This window comes from Tursiops truncatus, chromosome 2 (assembly GCF_011762595.2).
Source record: "Tursiops truncatus isolate mTurTru1 chromosome 2, mTurTru1.mat.Y, whole genome shotgun sequence".
Lineage (NCBI taxonomy): Eukaryota > Metazoa > Chordata > Mammalia > Artiodactyla > Delphinidae > Tursiops > Tursiops truncatus.
The window spans coordinates 105,310,319-105,337,645 of NC_047035.1; the positions used below are offsets into that span (position 1 = coordinate 105,310,319).

Consider the following 27,327-nt stretch of genomic DNA (forward strand, 5'->3'; position numbering starts at 1 on the left):
TCTCACTGTTGTGGCCTCTCCCGTTGCGGAGCGCAGGCTCCGGAAGCGCAGGCTCCGGAAGCGCAGGCTCCGGAAGCGCAGGCTCCGGAAGCGCAGGCTCAGCGGCCATGGCTCACGGAGCCCGATCCGCGGCATGTGGGATCTTCCCAGACCCGGGCACGAACCCGTGTCCCCTGCATCGGCAGGCGCACTCTCAACCACTGCGCCACCAGGGAAGCCCCTCAAGGAAGCATTTTTAAAGGCAAGGTGAGGGAGGGGAGTCACAGGGTGTGTGAATCGAAGAGTTGTGGTTGATGGTGAGGTAACAGGGTGGGGTCACAGGGATCAACATTACCAGTCCTTAGGCTCCAGTAGGTCTGGGGGCTAAGTGCTTATGGTCATCAAATAGTTAACTTCTTCCATTTGGTGGCGATTTTAGCATCTGTAAAACAACTCAGGAAATGTGCATCAGATATTGTTATTCAGGTACTTCAGGGAGGAACTAAAAATTCTGTGACTGCCATATGGCTGTTTGACTGTTTAAATTCTTAGCAGTTCTCCTGGCCCAACTGCTAGTTTTGTCATTGCATGTTCACATCCTTTCAATCATTAATTCTTGAGGCAGGCTTTTGTGACTCAGCGGAGGCCTGGGAGACTACAGCTTTTCTACAAACAAGAGGGCGGGGAGGACATTGAGTGGGTGGGGGGGTCTGTTCCGGGAAGGCCCCATAGGGTCCTACTCCATTATAGAATTCATGCCCCAAAGAGGCCCCAGAGAGCTCCCTCACTCCTTCTGTCGTGTAAGGACACAGAAGTATGCCATCTATCAACCAAGAAGCAGGCTCTCACTAGACACCAAGTCTGTTGATGCCTGGATCTTGGACTTCCCAGCCTCCAGAACTGTAAGAAATAAATGTCTAGTGTTTAAACTACCCAGTCCATAGTATTTTGTTATAGCAGCCCAAACAGACTAAGATAGCTGGCCTGGCGAACACTTCACCTCATTCTTGAGGATTGTGCTAAGTTTCCTGTATGTGTCCCCCACCAGGTCTGTGCCCATCCTTCGCCCTGCTCTATGCCCGGGAGGCTGACTTTGATGGGCCGTATCAGCTGGCTTCTCTTGCTCTCTGGTTTCTAGACCCCTTTTGAATGGGTCATCTGTGACCTGCCAGTACCCCCTGACAGGATATGCTCCCCTTTTAGTCTAGAAGGCTTTGCAGATGGGGTCCATCTGCTTCTCGGTTGTCAGTCTAACCAGGTCACTGCACAGATGTCTACTGTCCCTGTCTGTGGAACCCTTCAGGTTTGACAGGTCATGGCTCCTCCTATCTGTTGCTTTAGATGGATACGAGAATCTTAAGGTAGATGGCCTAGGTCTTGGCTATGCAGATCTTTGCCAGTTTGTGGACCAGCAGCATTGGGATCACCTAGGAACTTTTTGGAAATGCAGACTCTCAGGCCCCATCCAGACCTACTGAGTCAGAACCTACATTTTAACAAGATCCCCTGTGATCTGTGTGTATATCCCAGTGTGAGAAGCCCTGGCCACCACACAGCCACTCTCTCTGGAGTCTTCCTACCTCCCCCATGGGGCTGTGGGGAAGCCCGACCCAGATCCCTACTACTCCAGGGTAGCAAGTCAAGACTATTTCTCTAGATTGGAGCAGGGAAGTTCCCCAGCTCTCCTGTTTCTCCAAGATACTTTGTTCACTCTGGCAAATTTCATTCTCTCTTATCGTGTCAAGGAACCCTTTAAGTCAATGATACTCAAACTTGATTGCTCATTAGAATCACCGAAGGAGCACCCTAGGTCAATTAGAGTATTTGGGGGTGGGACCCAGGTGGCAGTGTTTTAAAAACTCCCCAGGTGATTCCAAGAGGAGCCAAGGTTGAGAGTTCTCTGGAGGGCTTAAAAATTTCAAAAGCAAAGTCCAGGAAGAACTCCAGGCTACTTTTGCTTAAAGGTAGAAAGCGGGAAAAATACAGAGAGAGAAACATCATTAATAATTCAGAACATCCAGGCTCAGTAGCCACGTGAGCTGTCCCAGCACCATCTTGCTGGTCTTGATCATCAGGTCTCTGGCTCTCATCATCTCATCTCTCTGGCTACTTGCTGCAAACCCTCTCATGATCTGCTCAAGTCTCCGGGGAAGAAAGTGAGCTCCTTGGAAGCCAGGTGCTCTCTCAAACTTCATTGTCTTCCCACAGCTCATAGTGAAGATGCTGAGGTCAGCGTAAATTTATGCAAATATAATCGCTCCCTTTTCTGAACTCCTGCAATGCTTATTGCCTGCGTTAATTGTTTCTCAATGACCACCGCTGTCTTGTCTGCTTTTCCTTTTTAGTCTCTCGTACTGCAAATTCACTTTCCTTATGTGTATGTGTCTCTGTCTTCTCTTCCCTAAAAGCCCATAGGCTTCTCAAAATCAGGATTTGGTCTTATCTCCCCCATGCCTACTACAGTGCTTAGTAAGCACAGAACTCTGTCCATTGAGTGACATACTCAGCAGAACTGACTTGTGGTCACTCTCTGAGGACTGTTTCCCTCCGGGTTTATCTAGAACCCTTTTTTCTGGTCATAACTTTACTAGGTTCTTTTTTTTATTATTATTGAAGTATAGTTGATTTACAATGTTGTGTTAATTTCTACTGTACAGCAAAGCGATTCAGTTATACATATATACCTGCTCTTTTTCCTATTTTTTCTATTATGGCTTATCACAGAATATTGAATATAGTTCCCTGTGTTATACAGTAGGAACTAGGTTCTTCTTAATGCATGCCTTTGGTCTTTCCTCTGCCTTGACTTGGTGTGATGAAAACATCAAAAGACAACCTAATTCCTGCTAAGCCTCCATTAACTTGTTTCTAAAATTGGGAAAATAATTCTATGTCATTGTAGGGTTAATGAGATATTACAGGGAGCTCTGCCCTTGGAATGTACGTAGAAGCAAAATAAATGAAAATCATTCTGATTTTCCATTAGATAAAAGCTGCTTAAAAGGCTAATAGGTCAAAGGGCTCAAAGTATTAAGAAGAATGGTGCTCTATTTATTCACATTAAAAAACTGATTCAACTATGTATGGAATGTCTGCTGTATACAAAGCAGTAGGCAATGTAAATCCTGTTTCCTAGGATCACAGAAACTTTTTAACTCTAATAGCCACTTAACCACTTGAAGTTGTTTCCCCATCTGTAAAATGAAAATATTTATACCCATCACATAAGGTTAGATGAAGATAAAATGAGAGAATGCTTGTAAGGTACATAGTATACTGCGAGTGCTCAATAAATGCCGACTATAATTCCTGGAGCTTGTTGATGATAAAGAAACCAGTTGGCCCTGGGAATCTTGGGCTGATGGTGATTTCCCTCATAACAACGCATACAATGCAAAGTTTTTACAATAGTTCTGCCTTAAGGAAGATTACGAATATGTTCCATCTGCGGAAAATACTTGCTGGAGTCTTACCTTTGAATCAAAAGCTGAGAGATTGTTCTTTCAAAATCCAATAGGTGGCACAAGGAGTACTGGCCAGCAGAGAGCTTTATCTTCCCACTTCCAGAGGGCCTTCATCTTGGACATGTCTTCCTAGTCTGTCACATGGTCACTGCATAAGTAGCTGTGCATAACAGACTCTTCAAATATACAGACCATGGTTATTATGGGGTTTCCTTAAAGAAAAAAGAGATGTGGTCTAGAAAGCAGTTGAGAATGAGTCCAGTTTTTCCCAAATACTTTCCCCTAAATATTCCGCTCATCTGAAACTAGTTAATTACACTAAACTACTTAAATTCCAAATTGCCCTTATATGAAAGTTAAATACCGTTGTCTATAAATGTATTTCTTATAGAGACACATGGTCCAAAAATCTAGTAGAAGGTCTGTCATCGTTATTAACAGTGCCAGCTCTGTCATCACTGGGTGGTGTGGATGCTAAAGCAGTGGGCACTGGTCGATGAGCTGGGGGAAGATGGTCTGCCGTATTTGCTAATTTCTGTAGGTGTTTCCACCATGGCGAGTTTCAAACGCTAAGATGCAGTCCCTTACACAGAGCAGGGAAGAGATGAGCACAATATCCTGATCAGGTAATGCCAAAGTCTTATTTTAGAAATATTTCCATTATCATCAGAAGTGCTAATAAAATACCCATATTGACGATTTGGGGCTTTCTTTTCTCTTTCCTCTGATCAAAAAGCAGAGAGTGGGAATGAAAAATGGGAGGAAGAATGGACTACTAGACTCACCCAAACTGAATGATTAGCCTTAAGTAAACAAGGGGTGACCTACTTGATCATTTTACCCACCTGAGCTCGACACATAACAGAGTCAAAGCTCTATAAGGTGTAGCTCTCTGACTTGCTATTAAAGAGGTAATATATTAAATACAGAATTTCAGGTTAGGAAGGGACGATCCACCCCAATTTTAGACAGCTTTAATTGCTCCTTTATATCATGTCAAAATCTGCTTACTTCTATGTACAATAGCCAGGACATGGAAGCAACCTAAGTGTCCATTGACAGATGAATGGATAAAGAAGATGTGGCACATATCTACAGTGGAATGTTACTCAGCCATAAAAAGAAACGAAATTGAGTTGTTCGTAGTGAGGCGGATGGACCTAGAGTCTGTCATACAGAGTGAAGTAAGTCAGAAAGAGAAAAACAAATACCGTATGCTAACACATATACATGGAATCTAAAAAAATAAATAGTTCTTATGAACCTAGGGGAAGGACAGGAATAAAGACACAGATGTAGAGAATGGACTTGAGGACAAGGGGAGGGGGAAGGGTAAGCTGGGATGAAGTGAGAGAGTAGCATTGACATATATACACTACCAAATGTAAAATAGCTAGCTAGTGGGAAGCAGCTGCATGGCACAGGGAGATCAGCTCGGTGCTCTGCGACCACCTAGAGGGGTGGGATAAGGAGGGTGGGAGGGAGACGCAGAGGGAGGGGATATGGGGATATACATATGCATATAGCTGATTCACTTTGTTATACAGCAGAAACTAACACAACATTGTAAAGCAATTATACTCCAATGAAGATGTTAAAAAGAAAAAAATCTGCTTGCTTTTAACTTAAATTCACTTATTGAGGTTCTGGCCTAGCGAAAGAACATAGAAAATACATGTCATTCATTTTCCAAATGACAACCCAGAGCTAATTGAGGATGGGGTTTCATTTCCTCTTTGGATTTACTTCTCCAGGGTGAATATCATAGGCTCCTACAAACAGTATTTGCTGTTTCTCGTCACCCTTTTCATGTTTCTCTGGACATGCTCCAATTTGCCCATATCCCTCTTAAACTAGGCCCAAGGACTGAACACATGTCCTGCTCAGAATAACAAGGAACCACTATCCATCTTGTTCTTATCATCACCTGTGTATCTGTACAGCCCAAAATCGCATAAGTTTTTTGACAATGCAATGGCATCACACTCTTGATTTACATAAAATTATAACTGACTAAAATCTTACATCTTTTTAACTTATTAATCCTCATATCCCTTATGCTATAATTACATTTTAAGAAATCTAAGTCCAGTGAATATACTAAAAACCATTGAATTGTACCCTTTAAATCAGTGGGTTGAATGATATGTGGATATCTCAATAAAGCTGTTAGAAATATAAGTTCAAGAAAGAAAGACAGATGTGTTTTATTAAATGCTAAATTTGGTGGGGACTTTCCTGGCAGTCCAGTGGTGAAGACTCCACGCCTCCAATGCAGGGGATGCAGGTTTGATGCCTGGTCGGGGAACTAAGATCCCACATGCGTGGTGCAGGCCCTGCCCCCCCCCAAAAAAAGCTAAATTTGGTATTTTATAAAATAACTGCTATATTTTGACAGGCACATTATCTCATAATATAATTCTTTCAACAATACCTTGTACCTTTGAGTCCTACAGGCATTAGGGAACAGGTGCAAGTGGAGGAGCAAGGATTTGAACCCAGGTCTGCTCGGGATGCCCATGTTCATGTCATGCTCATTCCACCATGCCACCCCGCCTCCCTGTCACCTTGCTGTGTGCAAGGCTTTGTGATTGGTGCCCAGCTGAAATCAGTGGAGGAGGTCTGCCAGGCAGGCAGAGCTGCAGGACCACATGGGTCCTGAGAGGAGTAACAGGTGACATGATAATTGAGAGAGATTCAGTGTTAGAAAGACCTAGAAGGTAGCAAAAGGTAGGTGTCCCATACGTGGAGCAAATATGATTATTGGCAGTGGTGAAAGTGGGGGTGGGGGAATGGGAGAAACAGTGGGAGTGACCTAGACAGTGTGGGCAGTGTGGGACAGACAGGACAAGTGACAGCAAGCTCCCAGCTCGGTCTGCCTTTCAGGGGTGTTACCTGGAAAAAATAGACGTAAGCAAGTTAGAGTCCTGATTTTGAAGAGACCAGGGTTCTGGTCAGGTTATGGAGGCAGGAGCTAAAGCCTGAGGAATCGAGAACTCAGGCTCTACAACAGGGAATTAGAAGAGGGACTCGATGCCTGGTTGAAGGCAAAAGCCCAGAGGCCAGAACCAGGGCATTTGATCAGAGCAGGACAAGTTACAGGATATCCTAACTTTGTCCCCTGCACTACTGAAACAGGGCCTTAAAGCCTTCAGCTAGAGACAGGATTGGGCCCTGAATCTGGGGGAGGGCCAAAGCTATAGATGAATGTCAAGTGGCACAGTGATGGGGACTGATAGCTCCTTAGAAGAGACCAGTGCCTATCGCGTTGTGTTTTGCTTTGTTTCCTGCAACATGCATGACCAATGACAGCTGTAGGTACACGTACCCCTTTAAAAATATTCAGGGTTAGACGCAATTATGGGTGTGCCATCTATAATGCCAGCTGCTTCCTACTACACAAAAAAGCATTTCAGGAAGTGACTAGGAGAGAACACTGTTTTGGAATAACTATGAATCTGTTCTATTCAGTTTTATCATCAGCAAAAATTACTTGTATGCATGTCTGATTTTGGCAGGCCAGTGTGATGGGATCCCCCTGGGTGGGCATCCCCATGTGGACCCCGCCTGGTGTGGCCTCTCTCTCAGTGCCAGCTCACTCACTCAGCCAAGGCTCCTTGGGTTTCACGTAACAGATACAGTTCAAGGTTGCCTGAGCTAAAACAGAGAGTGGACTGGACATGGGCCAGAGCCGGAAGGGCAGCTGGGCCTCAAGGGGGTTAGAACAAAGCCCTGAGAGGCCCATGGGAACGCAGACAGCTATTCTGTTGCCACCTCCCCTTTTCTCCCAGGGGCGACCTGGTTTCTCATCTCTACTTCTCCCTGACGCTTTTAGTCATCTTTTGCTACATTCCAGTTTTTTCTGCCTCCCAGAGTACATCGTGAAAATGGCCATGCCAGCCCCTTATTGTATGCTGTCCTAGATCTAGGCCAATAGTGACTGACCAGAAGGGTTGTGTCCGCATTCCAGACGTCCTGCAGACAGAATCTCAGCTTGGGTCAGGAGCGTCTCCTCCAATCAGCCGTAGGCACTTGGGGTGGTAGTGACTCCTGGGGCCCACCCCTGTGGAAGTGGATGCACAGAAGCTCTTTAAAAAGGAGGCACAGACTGAACTAAGACCCCCTAAGGTGCCTACTCCCTCCAAACTGTTGTCAAGGCAGCCAGTGGCTCTAAGTCCTCCCATTCAGACTGCCTCACTGTAGCTCTGCCTTCAAACACTGAACAGTACCTAAACATAGTTTGTTAAGTGAAAAGGCCTTCATCATGAACTTCATTGATGATGAATGTCTGCAACAAAAACTTTTGTTTTCAAATCTAGGGACCACACATTAAGGGGAGAAACCAGTTTAAACAAAAGACCCACCAAGGACATTGGAAATGAGCCTGTTTACAAGGATCCACATCGCCTAACAATATATTTTACAACCAACAGAATTACTGAGGCATATGTACAAGAAGTTAATTTGCAAAGTGCCTTTTTAAACAGCCCTCAAATTATGTCTGAATGAAAGCTATCTTATTCATACTTCTCTAGGTATCCAAAGAATAAAACCTGAAATCAAAGACTAGAAGCAGAAAATCTGGAGGTTCTGACTTACATGGGCTCCTGCTTCAGATTAATAAGGTAACATTAATGGAACCATGGGGCAGGTTACTAAATCTGAAGGCTGTACTCTTAGGCTCTGAGAGCAACCGAGACTCCTTCCCCTATAATCTCTAACAATGATGATGAGGAGGAGGATGAGGAGGATGGTATTATCTGAGCACTGATTTTGTGCCAGGCACTGTGCTAAACACTTTGCATAGATTATCACATTTAATCTTTATAATTTCTCTATGAGATAGATTAGGGGTCCCCAACCCTGTTAGGAACCGGGCCTCACAGCAGGAGGTGAGCGGCGGGCGAGTGAGCAAAGCTTCATCTGTATTTACAGCCGCTCCCCATCGCTCGCATTACCGCCTGAGCTCCGCCTCCTGTCAGATCAGCAGCGGCATTAGATTCTCATAGGAGCGGGAACCCTACTGTGAACTGCGCATGCGAGGGATCTAGGCTGCGCGCTCCTTATGAGAATCTAATGCCTGGTGATCCGAGGTGGAGCTGAGGCGGTGATGCTAGCGCTGGGGAGTGGCTGCAAATACAGATTATCATTAGCAGACAGGTTTGACTGCACAGAGACCACAATAAATCAACTGCTTGTAGACTCATATCAAAACCCTATCAGTGAGTGGCAAGTGAAAACACGCTCAGGGCTCCCACTGATTCTGCATTATGGTGAGTTGTATAATTACTTCATTATATATTACAATGTAATAATAATAGAAATAAAGTACACAATAAATGGAATGTGGTTGAATCATCCCGAAACCTTTTCCCCACCCTCCGCTCCACATCCCACTCTGTGGAAAAATTGTCTTCCATGAAACCGGTCCCTGGTGCCAAAAAGGTTGGGGACTGCTGGGATAGATAGTATTATTTTCCCCACTTTACAGATGAAGAAACTAAGGCACCATGCTAGTTAAGGTCTCATGAATGGTAATTTGCAGAACAAGCATATAAACCCAAGTCTGGCTGAAGCTGAAGACCTTAACCAATATAAAATACTTAGATCGTCCAACAAGAAATTTTTGTGAAAAGTTGAAAAGGAAGCTCCCTAATGGACAGTGGGAGTTCCTATCATTTTTTATCTCACGAGGAGTTTTCATTTTCAATGCATCTGAACAAGTTCTTGGGGGTTTTGTTTTTGTTTTTGTCTCCTATAAGGAAGGCACTAATGTCAAGGGTAATGCAAAAATGATTACGACCCTCTTGGGTTTCTCAAGGAGCTCAAGGTCATCTAATCCTTAACAAGAGGCGGTACAGAATAGTTAGAACGCTGAATATGGTGTCTCATTCCAGTAACATCCTAGCTCTAGGAGATGAAGGGAAGGAATGATCATGTCTACTAAGTATATAAAAGTTACGATTTGCTGCTGTTAGCTGAATCATGTCAGGGGACGGAAATCCCGTTAGCCAAAGTAATCAACAATTCTCAGCAGGACCAGTACAACTTCTGGTTAATCATGTACCCGTGTCTTTAAGTGAACTGTGGGTTGTGATCCTTATGAATAAGACACAAGACTAAAGGAAGGAATGGATCCTAGACAGGACTGATCCTTGTGGCCTGTTCTCAGTAAACACTGTCCCTGAAGAAAACACCACTGCTGTGAGCTGTCAGCCAGCAAACCGAGGCAGGGACAACAGGGAGAAAGGCAGGGGAGATCTTTGGAAAGAACTCTCCCCTCAGCGTGACACTTTCAATCTCAAGGATCTTTCCAGAACAGTCCCAGGAATAAATGGGTACACCTGTTCTTTGTATTTTGATTGCAGAAACCAGTCCATCATCTGCCGCCAGCTGGACCCAGTGGATCTCAGTGCTGCCTGCCATCAGAAATCTGAACCATGCACCGATTGCTTGTTCTGTGCTCCACTTCCACGACCCAACCCTGCTTTCTGTTCAGGTAAGGCAAGCCCAGCTGTGTTTTTCTGCACCCCTGAAGTCTGCAGCGGTCTGTGATCAGGACGTAAAGTCTTATCGATGGCAGTGGAAAGCAGGATGCACTCCAGATTTTGGATAAAATAGCTCCAATGCTCCTTTTCATTTATATATGACTTTACATGACAAAGCCCATCACATTCATCATTAATTAAGCCCGCCGCTTGGTGCCCTCTGAGGCAGGGCTGAAATAGTCTGCTCATTTTACAACTGACAAAACAGATAGCAAGGCTTAGGGGTTTGCTGAAGTGAAGTGGTGTTCAACCGAGGAAGGCTGCCCCAATTCCCTTTCTCGTTCATTCTTTTTTGGCCTGGAAGAGGCCTTCAAAGTGCCCAGCTCTTAACTCCAAACAGCTTAAGGAAGTCAGCTGGGAAGAGTTGCTTGGCAGGGGAATGGCAGCTGTCACAACCAGAGCACAGTGTGGGGCTTGAATTCTTTGAAAACAGCCAAGTCATATTTCTCTGGCTCTCAGTGGATGCTAAACACACATGCACATAAGGTTTCTCCTGCCAGGCCAGAGAGCAGGCCAGGAAATGTGGGCAGTTGTAGCAATGTCACATTTGACCTGGTGGAAAGCCGCCTACCCACTACCCACACTTCACCCGTCTCTTACCAGATCCTTTATATTAAAATTTTAAATGAACCCAGAATTGAACCTATTCCAAGAGCAGGCCTAGTCCCATATTTGTGGCATGTGGGGAACAGGAAAAATGGTGGCCCACATATCATGTGTCTAAATATAAAAAAATTATAGCTGAAGCTAACAAGTTAGCCTTGACAGGCCAGTTAGCCTTTCCTACCTTGACAGATATATGTTTATAATGACCTATAAAATCAGTTTGATTGATGCAAAACTCCTCAGAGCTCCACACCAGAATGTGGTGGTTCCAGGAAAGCACTTCTGGCCTGATGTCATTTCCCACTCGCAGGCCTGGCCCATATCATAAAGGGCCTTATATACACACGACGATGATCCCACCCCACATACGTCCAAGCTCCTGCCACTTCAGCACCCCCTCACAGCCACCGCTTTGGGCCTGTGGTACCACACCAATGGCACGGTCTCCCTTTGGAAGGGTAGATCAGGAAAAGAGGTTCATACCAGTCCTGGAAGCAGGGACTTTGGCAGGGAATTCTGGACCTAAAAGCAGAGCAAGGATCTGAGTGAATAAATCACTTGGCCTGTGGATTCCTCACCCAGTGAAGAGGAATGACCAGAAGAGAGCAACAGTAGAGCTGTCTAAAGAGTGGGCCCCAGGGAGGGGCCTCTTGCCAAGACCTAAGAGCAAATGCTATCCGGCCAAATAATAAATCAGCCAAAAGTGTGAGTTAATACTGGAGACGGCACAAATCTGGATACCATAAATAATTTCACTTCAGCTACAAGGCACAGAGGCATGAGCGATTTCAAGTGTTATGTCTGCTGCCTCCCACAAATAACTTACTCTGGGCAGTAGGCGTGGTCTCCAGTAGGTGTAAAGGCCAGAAACCAAATGAATAAGCTCTGTAATTAAATATTTTACTCAAGAGGCTGAGCTCCCATAAAAAAAGCAGATACCAAAGCTCTAGGTGGTGACCCTAGGTTGGGTACCCCTACTATTGCCTCCCCAAAATGGACCAAGTGGGTAGAAGGAGAGATTCCCCGGGCCCCTGGGCGTGTGCTGCATTGGTCTTTGTGGAGAGGTCCTTGGGTCAGCTGAGGTTTCGAGGGGCCGTGGGACAAAACAGACCCCTCTGTCCACATCGCTTCCCTTAGAGTCAGAGCCATGATCCCAGTCCTGGGGCTTGAAATGCAAAGAGGTTAACATTACAAGCTCCCGTATTAACTCATCGATCAACTTTGTTTAAATTAATGATTTACAACATTTAATTTTAAGGGAACCATGTCCACATCTAAAAAGTATTTTTATCATCAAATTCTCAAGGCAAAAGATGTAAATAAGGAAATGTGTAAGATGTATATTTTGATGCTAATTTGTGGCTGTGCTGTATGTCAATGGTAACAGCATTGAATTCTGGATTCTTTTTTTTTTTTTTTATTTACTTTTGGCTGTGTTGGGTTTTCGTTTCTGTGCGCGGGCTTTCTCTAGTTGCGGCGAGCGAGGGCTACTCTTCATCGCGGTGCGCAGGCTTCTCATTGTCGTGGCTTCTCCTGTTGCGGAGCACAGGCTCTAGACGCGCAGGCTCAGTAGTTGTGCCTCACGGGCTTAGTTGCTTCGCGGCATGTGGGATCTTTCCAGACCAGGGTTCGAACCCATGTTCCCTGCATTGGCAGGCAGATTCTTAACCACTGCGCCACCAGGGAAGCCCTGGATTCTTGATTCAAAGGCTTTAGTCCAACCTTTTCTGCCAGCACTATTCCTAATATATGAAGGACATATTTCCTTAATGATCTTTCGATGGTGGTTATATAAATTAATACATTAATTTGTTTTTCTTTTAAAATGGAGATAAAAATAGAGCCCAAATCAGAATAAAAGAGTCAATTCACATCATCACATAGTGGTCACATCTGTGGAGTGGACAGACAGATCCTCTTCCTGCCCCTACAGCCTTCTCCCCCACAGATCCACTATCTGTTCAGACAGACCCATTCTATATAGCCAGGGACAATCTGTGTGCCTATACTGACCCCATTTCTGGTTGTCACTTGATAACATGGCCCATCTACTTTTGTGTTGCCACCCACACAAGTATCCAACTTCCTGAAGGCATGCCCTCAGCCTCCCCACCACAGTTCAAGTTTCCACATTATCTGATCCATCCTCCTCACCCATCCAGTTCAGGTGAATTGTATGTCCAAAGAAGGTGATGTGATGCTGTCAATAAGACCTTGCTGGAATGGTACAGTCCTGTCATTGAATGAGAAGAATGACTCTCAGACAATGCTGATGGCTGCTAGTAATACCTGATGTCACTGATATCGAGGAATGTAACCTTTCATTTATCTAGAATAGTTAGGGAACAGGGAGTTCTAATATACTGGATAATCGCTTAACTATAGACTACCAGTTTTGAAAGAAAAATAAACTAATTTGGAAAGAACTATAAATAACACAACAGCACATTCCTGGCAGATCATAATTTTACCTGGCATTGTAATTATTTACGAGTGTGCTCCACCTCCCCTGCAAGGCCATCAGCTTCTCTCCTTTTTTTTGGCCCCGCTGTGTGGCATGCGGGATCTTAGTTCCCCAACCAGGGATCGAACCTGCACCCCCTGCATTGAGTGCAGAGTCTTAACCACTGGACCACCAGGGAAGTCCCACCACCGGCTTCTTTTTTTTTTTTTTCTTAACCATCCTTATTGGAGTATAATTGCTTTACAATGTTGTGTTAGTTTCTGCTGTATAACAAAGTGAATCAGGTACATGCATACATATATCCCCATACCCCCTCCCTCTTGCACTTCCCTCCCACCCTCCCTATCCCACCCCTCTAGGTGATCACAAAGCACCGACTAGCTATCTATTTTACATTTGGTAGTGTATATATATCAATGCTACTCTCTCACTTCGTCCCAGCTTACCCTTCCCCCTCCCAGTGTCCTCAAGTTCATTCTCTACGTCTGTGTCTTTATTCCTGTCCTGCCCATAGGTTCATCAGAACCTTTTTTTTTTAGATTCCATATATATGTGTTAGCATACGGTATTTGTTTTTCTCTTTCTGACTTACTTCACTTTGTATGACAGACTCTAGGTCTGTCCACCTCACTACAAATAACTCAATTTCATTTCTTTTTATGGCTGAGTAATATTCCATTGTATATACGTGCCACATCTTCTTTATCCATTCATCTGTCGACCACCATTGGCTTCTGAAGAGATGGTCTGGATCAGTTTCATCTTTATTACCCTTATAGTACCTGGAGAGTTGCTTTATATATTGTAGGTGCTAAAAAATTTTTTTATTAAATGAAAATGTAGTTGACCCTTGAACAATGTGGGGGCTTGGGGTGCCTACCCCACACGGTCAGAAATCTGCATATAACTTTTCACTCCCCCGAAACATACTGCTAAAAGCCTACTGTTGACTGGAAGCCTTACTGATGACATAAACAGTCCATTAATATATATTTTGTATGCTATATGTAATGTATACTCTTCTTATAATGAAGTAAGCTACAGAAGAGAAAATTTTATTAAGAAAATCATAAAGTAGAAAAAAATTTACAGTACTGTACTATACTTATTGATACTGTATGTTTATGTTGTCTGTTTACAAGATGAATCTTCTGTCAGTATCTACATCAATATTGTCTTATATGATACAAAACACTGTAGATGTTATCCAGATAACTAACACTATTACCCAAAAACTGGGTTCACCTCTTGGTGGGTGTTGAGCCAAAAGACACAACCAAGCCAAAGAGCAGGAGAAGGAAGGACTTAAGCAAGTAAGGAGCACACTGGGGATCTTTCCCAAAGAAGTGTCTCCACTTAAGCTAAAGGTACATGCATATTTATGTAGGGGCTTGAGCAGAGGAGAATTCAGCATAGAATTGGGCAAAGGTCGACAGAGTCCAAGCTTTAGTTGATTGAAGTCACAAGGGTCAGAAAAGGTCAACATCATCATCCTTTACGTTCTGGTTGATCTGGTGATTGACTGCTTCAGGCTCATCTTTACCACTGAAATAGAACTGGAAGCCTTTACAGCTGATTTGCTATCTTTGCTATTGTTACTTCTCTTGCCTGGTAACAGTCATTTGTTCCTGCTTCTTTTGTTCCCTTAAGATTATTAATTACTGAGATCTGTTTGAGGACAAGCACTGTGGCCAGGCTTAGATCACAAAATGACTTAGGCCAAAAGTGGCTTCTCTTTGTCAAGAAAGCCATGCCTGGTTCTCTTTCTCTGGGGACCCTCTACCCAATCTGCTTACAAAATCCCCCCTTGAGATATTTCACTCTTCAGTCCTGAGGGGTACTGGACTGAAGGTAAGTCTTCTGTAATTGCTTCCTGCTGAGAATGGATGTTTTAGTCTTCCTAGTTAGAGGAGTGAAAATCTCTTGCTGCTAGAGCTAGGTAGGTTTTGGGGTCCACCAAAGTAGTGTCTGAACCTTGCTTGAATAGCATTATTCTAGCAGGTGTAGAAGAGGCACAGTGGGAGAGACAGTTAACAGCAACTTTGCAACATCATTAGCACAGACTTGAGCCAAGAGTCCCCTAAACCAAACCATTTTTCTAATATTTTCCCTAAACTGGGAAGGGGATCATTCAGAGACGAGATTTGGTTTTTCATGTGCATCATAAGTTGAGTTATATTAGAAGACTTATCAGGTATTAAAAACAGCATTTGGTATATATTATAGCATAAGTTCCTCCTTGAGAGGCTGTTAAAATATCAAGGGCCATGCAGTTTTGTAGGACCGCTTTTTCATCATAGAAACTTTTTTTTTTTTTTTTTTGTGGTACGCAGGCCTCTCACTGTTGTGGCCTCTCCCACTGCAGAGCACAGGCTCTGGACGTGCAGGCTCAGCGGCCATGGCTCACGGGCCCAGCCGCTTCGCGGCATGTGGGATCTTCCCGGACCGGGGCACGAACCCGCGTCCCCTGCATCAGCAGGCGGACTCTCAACCACTGCGCCACCAGGGAAGCCCCATAGTAACTTCTGAGTTCATTAGACTGACAGCCTGATTACTGTTGTTAAGGCTTGCTGGGTAAATTTTGTTAAAGCCTCTATGTGAGTGATGATGATGTCCTCTGTCTGTTTGATTTCTTTCTTCTTCTTTTTTTTTTTTTTTTTTTTTTTGGCCACACCATGCAGCTTGCAGGATCTTAGTTCCTTGACCAGGGATTGAACCCCAGGCCCACTGCAGTGAAAGCTGAAAGCACCAAGTCCTAACCATTGGACCACCGGGGAATTCCCCTCTATGTTTGATTTCTAAAAGCATCCTCTCCTCAATGGCCAAAGCAGATGTACAATGCATGTTCTACAGGCCACAAAACAGGCCATTCTGGTCAGTAAAGGTTAAGTTAAACCATGTATAAGCCAGCATGACTTGCCCATATCTCAATATGAAGATTTTTTTTCATCATTTCCCCTCTTGATTGAAAGTCTTTCAAGAGACAAAAATATTTGTCCCTTGATGCCAGGGTGGTTGATGCCTGCCCTGGGTTCATCATGTCCCTTGGTGCTAAGCCTCCTTTTTGTTAATATATAGATATTCTTCTAGTTATCCACATTGGGGGAAGTTAATCAATATTGTGAACAGGCTCAGAGGTATGTTAATGGGGAAACATTTTGTAGGTTATATATACATTTATCCATTATACCAGATTGTAACACAAACATTGTACATGTGCTTATAGCAGTAGACTTAAAGCAAGCAGTGATACATGTCATGAGTAGTTACACTCTGTGATAACTTCACTAGATAATTTTCTTTTCCTCCTGAACATCAGGGCAAACATATGGCTAACACAATAACATTCAATTTTGATAGGGCCTTGACATGGGGCATCTGATCTTCTTCTAAAGATACATTGTTGTGATAAGCTTCAGAAACAAACTTAGAGTGTCTTTTTAGCAATTCATTTAAAATTTACAATTATGTAATGTAACAATAAGTAGCTATCTGCCTGAGTCTCAGGCAGTAAATACAGACCTCAATTAACAAAACTTGATTTTAGTATCCACTGAAACATAATTTTTCTCTACAATTACCCTCATTTTTAGCAAATATAGCCAAATTAAGACTAATTTGCAAAATAAGTCTGATTAATTGATTACTTAGGCTCTTCTAAGTTGGCTCGGCTGGAGCTTTTCATAAGGAATCTCAATTGAACTTTTGAAAGGTCTCTTAAAGCCAGGAAAGCCATGCCATGGGCCTGTCACAGATTTCACATGAAATATCTATAGATTTGAGTGAATTCCGCCCTTTTCAAGGTCCCCCAAATACCTTGAGGTTCCTGTACCTTTTAGGTGGTGGCCTTCTTTATTTACCTGATAATGCTGCTGGGAACTTAAGAATTTCTAATTTTTGGAGGGATCAGGTAGAAAGAAAAAGACAAATGTTCCTGTTTTACTTCCAAAGGTATAATTTACCAAATTGCTGTTAGTCATAATTAGCTTGAGCGGAAGGGTTTCTTTATATTTGGAAAACACAGATTAAAGCCAGTAACATTTTAGACAAAAACAATAAAAATTATAACCATATTCATTAGTTCACTCAATAGCTAATCCTTTTTGTTAACAGTTTTATGAAGCCATCAGGTTTTCATTAAGATTCTTTAATTTCTTACCCAGTTCAATGGTATGATCAGAAATTTATCAGAGACCTATACTTATCAAAACATCCTTCCTAAGAATCTTCTTGAAGATGAAGCACTTTTGCAGAACATCAGAGTAGAACAATAACTGTCTGTAAATGACAAGACTTAAAAAGGCGTGATTGGGCTTCCCTGGTGGCGCAGTGGTTGAGAGTCCGCCTGCCGATGCAGGGGACACGGGTTCGTGCCCCGGTCCGGGAAGATCCCACCTGCCGCTGAGCGGCTGGGCCTGTGAGCCATGGCCGCTGAGCCTGCGCGTCTGGAGCCTGTGCTCTGCAACAGGAGAGGCCACAACAGTGAGAGGCCTGCATACCGCAAAAAAAAAAAAAGGCGTGATTAACACCTGATTACAATGTAATTGACAAAGAATGTTGGTTACTGCTGTGACATACAACATTTTAAGATAATACCTAGAATTACGACAGATAACATTATATACCAGGACATATCCAAATTTTATATAATTTCTAGAGTGTCTATATTAATAATATATTAATAACATTTATCCCTACAGTATAACCTGAGAAAGCTTGTCACTCATTTGACAGTGCTTCCCATGTAATTTAACATACCAAATAATCCTAGTTAATTTAATATCTCTTTCTGAGGTGCTTCAGGGGTCCTCTGAAGCATCATAGTTAGCTGGAGGTCAAAAGAACTTCAGTTAGAATTTGATATTTGGGGGACTTCCCTGGTGGTCCACTGGTTAAGACTTTGCACTTCCACTGCAGGGGGCACAGGTTCAGTCCCTGGTTGGGGAACTAAGATCTCATAAACTGTGTGGCATGGCCAAAATTTTTTTTAAAAAGAATATGATATTTGGGAATTTTGTCAAAAATATCAAAAGGTGGGGTGGAGTCAAGATGGAATACTAGGAGGATGCAGAATTTGCATCTCCTCACAACTAGGGCAGCTACCAGGGACCGGTGGGGGACCACAGACACCTAAGGGGACAGGAGGAACCTCCAGCGACCGGGTAGTACATGGGGTGTGAGGGGAGTGAAGGTGGGGGGAGAAGTGGAGGTGGGATGGGACTGGCGCCCCTGAGGGGTGGCTGGGGGAGGGGAAGGGATCCCACGCCCAAAGGGGGAAATTGGGGGACCACTGGGAGGGCAGAGGATCAAAAGGGAACGTGGCCACACTTCCCCTGCCCACTTGGGCCCCCAGGAGCCTGCTGAGAGCTGGGGCCTGATCCTCTGCCCACCGAGGCCCCCTCCTGCTGCGGGTCCTGAGGGAGTGGGAGGGAGGGAAGGGGGAACAAAAGTAAAGGCCGGACCTCCTGGACCGGCATCCCTGAGGGGCAGCTGGGGGAGGGAAGGAATTCCTACAGCCAGCGGGACCTACCCACGGTTAGGGGTCCAGTGACGACGGGGGAGACCCTGGGTGAGATGATGGGTGAGGGGTGCAAAGGACTGGAAGGGAACGTGGCCAGTGCTTTCCCTGTCCACTTAGGCATCACACCACGTGCTCCTGGGCCGAATGCTCTGCCCTCGGAGCCTCCCTCCTGCTGCACAGAGTCCAGGCCCCGCCCCTACACCCCCACCCAGGGCCCCATCTCTACACTCGGAGACATATGCGCACTCCAACTGCGCTAAGCGTGAAACCCACCCACACACCCTCACTCAGGACCCTACTGCCAAACTCCGGAACCCCACACTCCAGAGGACCTCCTTTCCACGTGCTGCCTCTCCCCTTCTGCGCAGGTCCTAAGCAGAGGCCCTGCCCCACATTCAAACGTCACCCCGCCACCTGCTTAAGTCCCGCCTCACCCTAAACCCCGCCCCTGCCTAAGTTCCACCCCCCCATCCCCGCCTAAACTCCACCCCCATAGCCAAGGCTTTTTTTTTTCTTTTCTTTTTTCCTTTTTTAGATTGGATTTTGTTTTACCTTGTTGATTCATTGTTGTTGATTCTTTTATATTTTTATTTTTCCTAATCTTTTATTTTTCTGATTTTATTTTATTCTTTATACTTTATTAGTGATCCCTCCTTTTGGTTTGTTCTTCCCCCTCCCCCCTTTTCTGTTTTCTTTTTTCTGTTGTGGTTTTATTTTACCTTGTTGCAGTTGTTTCAATTATAGTTTTATTTTTCCTAATTATTTTTTATCTTTCTAATATTTTGTTTTTTATTCTTGGATATTGTACTGCTCCTTTTTTTCTTTGTTCCTTTTTTTTTAACTGTGCCATGAAGCTTGTGGGATCTTGGTTCCCAAGCCTGAGGTCAGGATTGTCTGACAACCCCTCAGAGTCCAAGCTAACCTGGCCAGACTGTCACCCAAAAACTGGGTTTGCCTCTTGGAGGGTGTCAGGTCAAAAGCCACAACAAAACCAAAGACCAGGAGAAGGAAGGATTTATTACTTGGAGCAAGGAGAACACTGAGGTTCTTTCCCAAAGCAGTATCTTCCTGAACAGCAAAATTAGGGAATTTTTAAGCTAAGCATACATGCATATTCATGAATGGGCTTAGGTGGTAGGTAGAGTCCAAGCTTTAGATGATTGAAGTCATGAGGGTCAGAAAAAGTCAACCCTATCATCCTTTAGATTCCAGTTGATCTGGTGGTTGAGCACCTGAGGGGGCATTTAAATTTTGCGAAATAGCTCAAGATGGTGCTTCAGGCTAGCCTTTACCATTGAAATAGAACTGGGAGTCTTTACAATTTGTTATCTTTGCTATTGTCACTTCTTTTGCCTAAGTTTGTCCTTTTGTTCTCTTAAGATCATTATTACTGAGACCTGTTCAAGGACAAGTACTGTTGCCAGGCTCAGATAACAAAATGGCTTAGGCCAAAAATGGCTTCTCTTATGTCAAGAAAGCCATGCCTGGTTCTCTTTCAACAGGGATCCCCTACCCTATCTGCTTACTGGACAAGATTAACTGCACAGTTCTTGAGTCATTCCTCCTCCCCTGTTGAGATGGGGACAGAAGCTGATTTGTTGGGTGAATGCCACTCACTTCTTCAAAGGGACACTCCAGATCAAGATGTCTGGAGTAGCCTCTGAGTCTGATAAGTGAGCTGAGGTGCATGGACCTGACAACTCAGGCACCAAGAGGGATTCTCCTATGCCCTTGCCTGCAGGACCCCAGCAACATAGAGCTGGGAGAACCCAAAGGGGCTAGGCGAGATGTCCCTGCGTGGTTGCCAAAATTTTTACCAAAAAACTGTATTGACCTCTTGGTGGGGGTCAAGCCAACAGATACAGCCAAGCCAAAGATCAGGAGAAGGAAGGATTTGTTACTTGCAGCAAGTAAGGAGAACACTGGGGATCTTTCCCAAAGCAGTGTCTCCCTGAACAGCAAAATTGGCAAAGTTTTTGTTGTTGTTGTTTTTTGTTTGTTTTAATATTTATTTATTTTGGCTGTATCGGGTCTTAGTTGCAGCATGCGGGATCTTTGCTGTGGCATGCAGGATCTTTCGTTGCAGCATGCAGGCTCCTCATTGAGGCACGTGGGCTTCTCTCTAGTTGTGGTGTGCGGGCTCTAGAGCATGCAGGCTTAGTTGCCCTGCAGCATACGGGAATCTTAGTTCCCTGACCAAGGATCAAACCTGCATCCCCTGCATTGGAAGGCAGATTCTTAACCACTGGACCACCAGGAAAGTCCCAAAATTGGTGACGTTTTAAGCTGAGGGTACATGCATATTCATTCATGAAGGGGCTTGAGCAGAGAATTCAGCATACAGTTGGGGATTGACAGAGTCCAAGCTTTAGTTGATTGAAGTCACCAGGGTCAGAAAAGGTCAACAGCATCATCCCTTAGGTTTCAGTTGATCTGGTGGTTGAGTGCTCCAGGGAGGTTTAAATTCTACAAAACAGCCCAAGAAAGTGCTTCAGGCTAATCTTTACCATTGAAGCAGAACTGGGAGTCTTTACAACTGATATATTACCTTTGCTATTGTTACTTCTATTGCCTGATAACAGTCATTTGCTCCTGCATTCTTTTGTTCCCTTAAGATCATTAATTACTGAGACCAGTTCAAGGACAAGCATTGTGTCCAGACTTAGATCACAAAGTGGCTTAGGCCAAAAATGGCTTCTCTTATGTCAAGAGGAGCCATACTTGGCTGTCTTTCTCCGGGGACCCCTTACCCTATCTGCTTACAACACTAGACATCAAAAATGAAAATATAATGTGAAAAAAATCCATATTTATTTACAGATAAAATGATTCATGCATTGATAACAAAGAAGGAGCAATATGATTGCTTTATGGTAGCCTAGTGTAATTGATACTATTGCTTCACTGTAACTTAGCATATACCCACATGAATGGTTATACCATTTTTATGGCATACAGTATTACAGTCATATTCATACTACAGTATTAGAAACATTGTTATTTTTTTTTAAAAACCACATACCTGTGATGATAGGCAGATATGCAGTTTCTCCAGTTACGAGAGAGACAGAGAGACAGAGAGAGAGGGAGGGAGAGAGAGGCATAGTATATGGTCATGTAATTCTTTGAAAGCAAATTTATGAAACAGTAAGAAAACTAAAATTAATTTCGTATTAAATATCACTCACTTCATGCTTACGTATGGATAGGCTATCTACTTCAAGTCTTGCACAGGATGTTCTATATGTATATTTTTGGATACTTATTGAAAAAAAATCTGCATGTTAAGTGGACCCATGCAGTTCAAGCCCATGTTGTTCAAGGGTCAACTGTACAGAACACATACTATAATTTACCAACATGACTTAATCCTTCTTTGATAACTCAGAAGGCCCTCCAGGATCACACATTTCTTCAAGCTTATTATTATGTGTTTTATCTCTGGGGATGTTTAATATAGGCCAAGTGACGAAAGCAGAATTCTGTAATGACTGGAAGACAGAACTTGATGTCCACTGACTCATTCCAATTCTAAGTCTATGTGCGTGTGTCTTAAAGTCAAATATAGAAGTGATCCCATTTATTACTACCTAAAAGAAACACCACATCACAGTGCAATTGTTTATGAAAATAGGTTACAAATAAGGAGTGTTAACCAGCTTCTGATTATAAACCTTAACCAGGGCAAGGAATGTATCTTAGAGATTTTTGAAAAGGTAGGCTATCATTAATTAGTACCATTAATATGTTATTACCAGCGGCCTCCCCCGCCCCCGTCGGCCGGGGTGCTCTAGATGCTGCACGGAGACCCCCTGCGCCCCTGCGAACATGGCGCTGGAGCGTGCGGGCCGCGGTCTGCAGCCTGCGTGCGCGCCATCTCTGCGCCCAACGCGCCTTGCTCCCCGCTGCCTTGGGTACTGCGGGCGGGCGCCCTCGGGGCAATGCGCCCCGGCCATAAATTCACAAACATGAATAGGTAACAACAGAAAACAGTGTTGGAATAGTGCGAATCAGCAATTTTGCATAGGAAGCTTTGGGAGATGTTGTTTACTGTAGTCTGCCTGAAGTTGGGACAAAATTGAACAAATGAGGAATTTGGTACTTTGGAAATTGTGAAAGCTGCTAGTGAACTCTATTCTCTTATCAAGAGAAGTAACTAAAATTAATGAAACTCTAGCAGAAAATCCAGGACTTGTCAACAGATCTTGTTATGAAGATGGTTGGCTGATCAAGATGACACTCAGAAAGCAGAAACTAACACACCATTGTAAAGCAATTATACTCCAATAAAGATGTAAAAAAAAAAAAAAAAGATGAATGACACACAGTAACCCTTCAGAACTAGATGAACTAATGAGTGAAGAAGCATATGAGAAATATATAAAATCTATTGAGGAGTGAAAATGGAACCTCTAAATATACTAGTGTGAAACAAACAAAAATATGTTATTACCATTATTTTATTAAAGCCTAATCATCAGATTATAATCTACTAATTAATGCAAACGTATTTATCATTATGTGCCTGATATATGCCAAACCCTGTGTTAGTCATTAGGGATACAATGTAAATATAATTCATGCCCTCCAGAAATTTAAGTAATTCACCTTTAAAACCATTTTATTGTGCAGATCATTTTACAGAACTTTAGATGTCACTGTAAGAAATTAGCCTGGGAGTGATGGGACTGTCTAACACATCCTGTAACTCACTCAAAATATAGAATAATAGAAAACAAAGAACGCGAATGTTAGCTTAATTACTTAACATTCGCCTTTTTTTTTCTGAAAAACACAGCATCCAGAATGTTCCTTTAAGGATCTAGTCTTTTGCACTTTCAGAATTCTGGGTGAATTTGCTTCTGCACATAAAATGATTTTCATTTCAGTTAGTACAATACCTGTCAGTCCCCCAGGACTTGAGGGTAAAGCCCCAGGCAGGAAGGGAACAGCCATCACATTGCCCCCAGCCCTTGGCTGGCCTTTCTTTGGGTGTGATGGTGACAGAGGCAGCATGAGGGAGCCCTGCCCTGGGAGTCGGGAGAAACCAGGAGGCAGAGACAGGTGCTCTCAGTCCAGTGTGTCAGGCACTCTGCTAACGGATGCCGCCTTGCTTCTGGACAGCTTCTCGTAAACATGCTGATTCTCATCGTGACAGGAGGACTTTACAGCTTAGATCTTCATGTCTAAAACGAAGGGTTGAGGTTACATCAGAGTTTCCCAAATTAAATTCCGCAAAACACAGGTCCCATAAGACGTTTCTTCAAAAAGCAGCCTGGGGCAGCAGTGTTGGAAAAGCTGCCCACCACACCCAGTGGTGGAGAGTCACAAGGCACAGCAGCATATGAAGGGTTCGGAGAAGCTGTACCTTCAAAACACTTTGATAGCAGCATTTCTCAAACGAGTTTGACCATGAAACCCTCTCCTCTAGTTTCACCTACTAACATCTGCTGATTCACTTAGTATCCTGAGGTACAAACTTTGGAAACATTAGAATGAACGATCTCTTAAACGCATTGATTTTATAGCATCTTAAAGCAGAAAATAGTCTTAGAAATCAGAGGGCCATGAGGTTAAGATCTCATAGCTAGTCAATGGCCAAACTAGGTCCCTTTCAGTTGCCAATTTTTCACATTCTATGTGCTAACAATCGCAGTGAATGAAATTTTACTGTGAGGAAGTTTAGAAAAAGCATCAGTAATTGAAATCTACAGATAACCTTAAAGCTCCAGGGTTTCCACTTTTGGTAAAACTCTGTTGTTTGAAGTTACTCCTGATGAAGCAAAACTAATGGTGTGTGTCCATAGGCTGGTGGAGATGCTACTGAGCAGAGAATTATCCACAATTCAAGAAGCTAATGAGAATTGGGGAAAGAGAAACAAATGGCACTGAGTCCAAAGCCAAGGTAATTAGCTCCTGGGTGACTAAGAGTAAATTATCTTTTTTTTGATACTGAGCTCAAGGAGATCCTTGGCTTTTTTTTTTAAGTACTGAGTCATATATTCCTTTGGTGTCAGAACTAAGAAAAGAGAACCGATGCTTGCTACACTGACCTCAATGTCCTGTGCTCTGGTAGTGTCTCCTTAATGCCAACTCAGAAAAGCCTCACACATCACTTCACAATGGTCTTTGCCTCTACTTAAAAGGACAAATTTTAGGCTTCAATTTCTTTTCATGCCATTTGCTTGAAAAGAATTCTTTAAGTTGGTGGCTAAGTAAACAACAGTATTCTCCTAGCAGTGAATTGGCTGTCCCACAATCCCAACTGTAGTATAGCCTAACCCCAAAGTAATTAAAGAATCAAGTGATTTGCATTCTTTGTCTATAAAACTACTCTCGAGTAGCAGATGGCAAACACAAATGATTTGCTCTAGAGACATATGGAAACCTCTCTGTTTCGTAAAAGCCTCAATGAATATTAAACGCCGAGTGATGTCACTCACTGCAGAAATAAAATGTTGTGATAATCCCCAAAACAGGCCTAATTAGGCCATACAGCTACTTGAGTTTCAGAAAGTAATAGGAGGGAAATTACTATGTGATTGGGATTTCATTAACAGTTCTTCTTAATCTGAATATTCATCCTGGCCCCAAAGAATTACCTATTCAGCCTTATTTCTTCAGCATTCTATTAGATTGTACCATAATTTATAATTGTAAATCTTCAAAATGAGTAATCAAAGAGATCTGCTTGATTTCATGTTAACTCTTCAGTTCTGCCTGAACAGCAAGAGCAAAAATTTCAAGAGAGATAGGGCGTTTTATCACAGGTTTGGGAGCATTCACTGTGCTCCCTGATAAACTCCGTTTTATAAGCCCTTGCTGCTGTTAAATTGGTGGTGGGAGTGAAATCTGTGTTTAAGGTTATTCAGGAAATGATTATCCATATTAAGCAGGAATTGGAGGCAGGAATCTGATTGAATATGGCTCAAAATACAAAGGAGAATTTCATTTTTCTCTTCATCCTGTAGATTGGCAATCCAATAAGTTGTTGGCAACCCAGTAACTTGTTCTCGTCACAGAAAGGACTGAAACTTTGCACTCCTTGGAAAGAGAGAAGTACTGATAACTGAGTCATAGGGTGAACTGAATGCTTTTTAGAATAAGGAACTAGGTGTCTTGGGCTCCTTTCCAGCCCCACACTCTGCCTGGCCTCCAAGGCCTCCTAGGCCTGTTGATGAATCTCCTCAATTCACTAGGGTGTTTAGTTGGCCTTGGAGACCGAAGTCTGTAAGACCAGAACCCCTAAGGCAGATCTCAGGATATCTGTTAGGAGCTTGGGTTCAAGAGCCAAAGGATTTTATAGACAGAAATGGATTCTCTAGTCCAGCCTCTTTCATTTTACAAATGAGGAAACTGAGGCACAGAAGGGTTGTTGTCCTTCTTTTAGGTCACAGAGCTAATTAGGGGCAGAGCTAGGAACGGAACCCAGGTCACCTGATGCTTTGTCCAATCTTCCTTCCATTAAAAAATCCCTGGACAGGCTTGTCAGGGCCTGATAGAGAATTTAGAAAGTTCAAGGCTATCAAAGTGTTTAACCTTACCTGGTTGCTGAAGTGGGGTAGAAAAGGGACCAGGTGTCTAAGTGCCTGTGTTAATTCTAGCTTTGGACCGCCCATCACCTCCTCAAGGAAACAGTATTTCTCTCTTGCCTCTTCTTTCCAGTTCAACATCAATCCATCTGTTTAAGAGAAAGACAAGTCAGAATTTTCCTGGATTCAGCCCCATGACCTCTCCAGAAATTTCAACATAACTGAACACGATATGAATATCTATATGCATTTGACACTGAAACAGGTTGTAGTTTTCATTGGTTGCTTCTACAGCATTGTTGCCTCCTGTCTTCTCTATTTCTAACAGGATCCTGTGATTTAGGGTGAGTTTGACCCCGTATTCAGCTCGAATGACTTAAGCCAGTTGGCTTACGCCATTCTCTTGGACCCTAGGATTGGTTCACGGAAGGGCAGTCAGGGCCCATGGAACTGAATTCTAGGGTATTTATTTGAACTCCTGAGAAAGAGGATTCTTTACATTCTGCTCTCTTTGAATCTAGGTGTCCCAGGAGTTTCAGCAAGACATTTTGCAAGCACATGAGGCTGGTCTGTTGAAATCAGTGTTGCTTTGAGGAAGCATTGCTAAGAAACCAAGAGAGAGAAACCAGGTCCTGGGCATGTCATTTGAGCTGCTGGATCACTCACCTGTCGCTAGTTCTAGATCTGATTATTTTAGTATATGATTAAGTAAATATTTTTATTATTTGGCATTTAGTATTCTATTATTTACTGCCACACGTATCTCAATACCTCTTATGATGCTGATTGTGAGTTTCATAACATCTTGACTTTGCCATTGGATCAAAGTCCATTTTAAAGTTGGTTCCAAAAGGCTTTCTTTAATCACTCATTCTAACAAGAAACTCTACCCAAAGCACATAGTACTTACTGTGTATGTGCCTTATTTGACACAAAATCCTATGTAGCGATGCCCAGGCTAATGAAAGGAATGAATTTCACTAACATATTTTATTGTCAAAAACTTTATTATTAGAGAAAGAAATAATACAAGTGTATTAGAATAGATTCCTTCCAATCCACCCTATAGTAGAGTAAATTTCATGTAGCCATTTTTTGGTATTATCATGTCATTTTTATTTAATTTTTACATTCAGTGGAGATATGCAAAATATTTAACAATCAGTTTGGCATAAGCACTTGACCAATCAGATTGGATGTCTGACCAATCCGA

General features: G+C 43.2%; 1 protein-coding gene across 9 annotated transcripts in view; it reads left to right on the plus strand.

The window, feature by feature from the left end:
• The window catches only part of LACTB (lactamase beta), a 63,049-nt gene extending 36,204 nt beyond the window's left edge, over positions 1-26,845 (plus strand). For 5 of the 9 annotated variants that reach the window (XR_004525200.2, XR_012330174.1, XR_012330171.1 and 2 more), the window contains 3 exons: positions 9,812-9,942; positions 24,390-24,487; positions 26,248-26,845. The gene's annotated coding sequence lies outside the window, so the exon portion shown is untranslated. Of the gene's footprint in view, positions 1-9,811; positions 9,943-15,742; positions 15,936-24,389; positions 24,488-26,247 lie in introns of all 9 variants that reach the window. The other 4 variants (XR_012330168.1, XR_012330172.1, XR_012330170.1 and 1 more) reach the window with 4 other exon arrangements.
• Positions 26,846-27,327: the final 482 nt, after the last annotated feature.